Source organism: Kryptolebias marmoratus, linkage group LG5 (assembly GCF_001649575.2).
Source record: "Kryptolebias marmoratus isolate JLee-2015 linkage group LG5, ASM164957v2, whole genome shotgun sequence".
Lineage (NCBI taxonomy): Eukaryota > Metazoa > Chordata > Actinopteri > Cyprinodontiformes > Rivulidae > Kryptolebias > Kryptolebias marmoratus.
Window position 1 is genome coordinate 22,621,914 of NC_051434.1, and position 3,874 is coordinate 22,625,787.

Sequence of the window (3,874 nt, forward strand, 5' to 3'; positions counted from 1 at the left end):
AAAAAAAAAAAAAAAAAAAAAAAAACGAGAATAATACCACCACTGTCATTTAATCTATGTTCGGTATAAAAGCCAACTTTATTTAAATATTCCCTTGTGTAAATTAAAGAAGGATCATTTAATTTAATTTGGATAGCACATTTTTAAATGTCTTTTTTATCCACATCCTCCACTCTTCACAGAAAGAACTCGCTCTACACCCACATTTGGAAAAGGATCACTGAACTGGAGACACCAATCAGAAGTCCTTTCATGAATTTACAACTTTTTCTTAGACATGTTCAAGAAACAAGGTACATATAAGCTAATTTGCATTCTGAATGCTGTTATTTGCTAAATTTCTGATCATCTAATATTTGACTTGTTGTACATAGGGCTTTGAACGAGGTTACTACGGAAAAAAAGAGTTTAATTATCACCTGCCGCTGAAGGTGCAGCAATAATGTTTTTTTTTTTACCCATGGCTGTGTGCTTGTGTATGTACTGTTTACAAAATATCTCAGAATCACAAAACAAATTTAAATGAAACTTTGATAAATGAATCATTGGTTTGACATCTACAACTGATTAATTTTGCAATTCATCTCATTTAGAATGGCTGAAACAGCAAAGCAATCTTAGTAAACACAAAAATAGCTACAGCTCAGTCAATTTTATAGATACTGAGTTAAACATTGGTGCGGTAGGGGCTGAGACTGATCCCCAACTCATACTCTGAACACTCACTGATGGTGTGAGATTTGTTTTTAGAATTATAGATTTACACTCTGTTAGCAACAGTATCTCATCAACCACTGAATGGATTTTAATGTAACTTTCAGAAAACATTCAATGGTTGTACATCTACAACTGATCAGCTTTTAGAGTTAACACAATTCAAGATGACTGCCACAGTCAACTCACCTTAGAAAGTTTTGCAGTTTTGCAAATATTGAGCTAAACTTTGGTGTGGTTGTAGATGACAGACATTCACAATACTTTCGCCAAGCTACAGATCATGTGAGATCACACAAGATACTGTTATATCACAATAGACCTTTTACACTGTTCTACAATGAGTAACAATTGTAGCAATTTTATCAATTTATTGCTAAAATGTATCATTCTAACCACACCAGTACATAACTGCACTTTATATGTCTGCTTAGTCTAACAAAAGCTCTGCTACCAAAATTCTGAAAATATTTATCTTCATATTGTGTACTTCAGTATTTAGACATAGATTGTTGAGCTTCGGTCTATATGCTAATTCACTATTATTTAGAATATAGATCATACCCATAAAACAGGTAAAATGAGTTGGTTGACTAAATCATGGAAAGGCCTTTTCCTCGATCAAAGAATTTTTGGGTTTTGCAGATGCATCAGTTGGGCAGCATCCTCTGATTAAAAGGTTTATGAAGGGTGCTAGTCATCTACATCTTTCGGTGAAGCCCTTCTTGTCATGGGTTTTACCTATAGAAATGGAAGCCTTCTAAGGACTGTCTTTTGAATACATAGACTTAAGGGCTCTGTCCCTGATAATTATCCTGCTGCTTGCTCTTATGTCAGCCATGACAAGTGGTGAGTTGCATGCTCTGTACATGTGTCCTAGTTTTTTCCAGATGGCAGAAAGGTGGTGCTGCACCCTAATCCTGCGTCTGTGCCTAAGGTTAGTGATACACTTTACAAGAACTGTTGTCTTTTCATCCTGCACCATTTGCTGATGAGAATGAAAGGCAGTTGAATTGGCTGTATTTAGTGTGTTTCATGTTTACTTGAACAGGAATAAGTATTTTTATAGAAGTAATCTGCATTTGGTATCCTGGGCTCCCAATAATAAAAACAAGCCTCTATTCAGCCAGCAGTTATTTTGCTGAATTATGGAGGCCTGTGTGTAACAAGGGGCTGTAGTTTCCAAAGTACCTGAGAGCCCATTTCACTATAGATGTCTACCTGGTGGGCCCTTTTCTAAAGTGGCATCCATAGGCCCCTTTGTACAGGTGCAATCTGCACATTTGCACCTGTCGGCCACCATACCTTTCAGTGGTGTTTCTGTGAGAGACATCTGTGCAGTGGCTAGTTGGGAATCCCCACATACTTTTTATTAGATTCTACTAACTGTGTCATCTTTTGTACACTCTGTCCTTACTGTGGGGTCTTAGCTCCACAGCAGTCCTTGGGGTGGGCTCATGTTCTCGACCTTCGTATTTTAGGTTGAAGCGCTATTATGGTTTAGAGAATGTAATCAGTGAGTCGGCTACATCACTCATGGTGAGAAACAAAGCAAGGTTTTAAAGAGAACCTTTGGTTACCAGGGTAACCCCAGTTCTCTGAAAACTGAGTGAGGTATCTCACCACATTGCCCTGCTTGCATGGTCATGTGGAAGAAATATGCGTGAAAATGCAAGATGTGCCAGAGGTGCTTATAAAGGAAGACTGTCTCCATACCGAGCACGTGATTGGTTTGTCATTGACAGACTTGGTGAAAGTGAAGCTTTCATAACTGGTCATGCCTAAAGGAGCTTCTCATAGTGAGATACCTCACTCAGTTTTCAGAACACTGAAGTTACCCTTGTAACCAAGAGGTTTTTATCTTGGCAACCTATTGTAAAGAGTGTCACGGCAACGCAGTGGTTTAAAGCTGTTGTTTCACAGCAAGGTAGCAGATTCACTTCCTACCTGGAACCTTTCTGTGCAAAATTTCGATGTTCTCCCCCTGTGTTGGTGTGGGGTTTTGCCAGGTACTCCAGTTTCCTCCCACAGACCAAAAAACATGCTTGTTTGGTTAATTGATAATTCTAATTTCTCATTAGGTATGAGTGAGAGTGTGAAGAGTTGTCTGTCTCTATGTGGCCCCATGATGGACTTCTGACCTGTTCATCACCATCAAAATTTAATCAGTTGGTTTTTGTGACAACCCCAACATTTCATGAACATTTGTGACCTTGACCTTTGACTATTGGTCTTGACCTTCAAACCTGTGGTCTTGAAACCAGTAGGAATCATCCTTGACCCATGAGGTATCCAGCTGTGCAGCTTGACATTCCTACGTTACACGGTTGCAGAGTTAGAGCACTGGGTCAATTGTGACCTTGACTTTTATCTTTGAACAAATCACCTCCAAAATTTGATCACTTGTTTGTTGCAACAACTCCAACGTTTCCTGAATTTTTCCTTTGCTTAGATTTTAAATAATCTTGCTAACAAACAGACAAACAAACCAATGCTACAGAAAACATAAGATACTTGGCGGAGGTAAATGAAAATGTTGTTTCAGTCTGATTTTTCTACTAAGAACAGAATTAGTAAAGGGACTGTGCTTTGTACTAGCAGTTAACCAAAGCTCTGTTACAATGGGTATATGTATGAGGCAAGACCTTGATATATGATGATTTAACAGCAGCCTGGTAGAAGACACTTAAGCTCATCCTTTATGGGATTTATTATTATTATATGATCCTTTTGAGCCGCTGGTATGAGACTTCAACATTTCCCATCTGGCAGCACTGGATCTGATATCACTCACTTCAGTCAGTCTCATAGCTTGATAGCACAGTCTATTCACATATGACATGCTAATTTTATAATTTGCCAGCTTTCTCGAAACAAACACAAAATCTGGGTTTATGATCTTGCATATCAAAGGGCTAGCTGAGTTAGCTAGCAGGACAAATAATAAACTAAATTTTGTTTGGCTGCTTTACTCAGCACTTATACAAAGCTAGCCACAGCAAGCTTTGCTGGCAAGTTAGCTCGCTGAGAATACTTGAAGATCTTTTGCCAGATACTACTCCTGGCTCAAACAGTGGTTCAAACCTGCACCTCAGGACTGTGAGACACAGCGTTGTTGACCACTGATCCACCGCATTCTAACAGCACAAAAAGCAAACAA